At 46.1% G+C, this 774-nt stretch overlaps 1 protein-coding gene across 3 annotated transcripts in view; it reads left to right on the top strand.

Annotated features, from left to right (window-relative positions):
* The first annotated feature begins 290 nt into the window (after positions 1–290).
* The window catches only part of CUNH1orf54 (chromosome unknown C1orf54 homolog), an 8363-nt gene continuing 7879 nt past the window's right edge, over positions 291–774 (top strand). For 2 of the 3 annotated variants that reach the window (XM_023724616.1, XM_004389624.3), the window contains exon 1: positions 293–508. The gene's annotated coding sequence lies outside the window, so the exon portion shown is untranslated. Of the gene's footprint in view, positions 509–774 lie in introns of all 3 variants that reach the window. The other variant, XM_023724615.1, reaches the window with a different exon arrangement.

The raw sequence follows: 774 nt of genomic DNA, 5'->3' as shown, positions 1-774 counted from the left end.
GTAGATAGTTACTTATTAATTCCCCTTTTTAAAAAACAACAATATGTATTCTTCTCTTGTCCCCTTGCTTGTGAATCCTGAATACCCTATCAGACTGCCTAAGACATAGGTTAATAAATGTTTCTGAATTAAATGAAAACTGGAAACATAAAAGCAGAGGGAAGGATAAGAGGAACTCTACCTCTACAGGCAGAATGAACACATCGAGAGAAAGAAAGCAGGAGGCGTGGCGTCTGCAGCAGGGAAAGAGAGTGTCTGCTTCCTTCCTTCTTCCATCCTCTGTCCAGGAAGTCAGAACTTACTAGAGAGGAAATAACTGGCCCTGGCTGAGAGATTTTTATCAGAAGCTATACAGTAGGTGCTACCATTCCCCATAGCCCAAGACGGGCAGGGGAGAGGGACTATCTTCAGTCTAGAAAAACACTCACCCCTTCCTCAGAACATTTCAACTGTGATGGAAGAGACTGTGATTAAGCCTCAGAGAGAAGTGCAAATCTGGATGGTGACAGTAAGTGAGGGATGGGAAGAGGGAGAGTGAATTTTGGGGAGGACCAGGAGGGAGGAGGGAAAGTCTAGGAGAAGGGAGACTCCTTGTAGACTGTTGCTTGCCCTGGCTGTAAGAGTTATGGATGGCTCTAATCCAGGGCTGGGGGATTAGATTTTTGGCAGCTCTGTCCAAGGACCGGTAGTGACTGATAATCTAGTCAGTCTGCAAGTGGGTGGGGAATTCCATCCCCTGAGAGAAGAGTTGGCTGTAGCTTCCTCCCTGTTTGT

The sequence above is a fragment of the Trichechus manatus genome, unplaced genomic scaffold, assembly GCF_000243295.1.
Source record: "Trichechus manatus latirostris isolate Lorelei unplaced genomic scaffold, TriManLat1.0 scaffold00250, whole genome shotgun sequence".
NCBI classification, from domain to species: Eukaryota; Metazoa; Chordata; class Mammalia; order Sirenia; family Trichechidae; genus Trichechus; species Trichechus manatus.
Note: the sequence above shows the minus strand (reverse complement) of the source record. Positions and strands in the feature narration are given on the sequence as shown.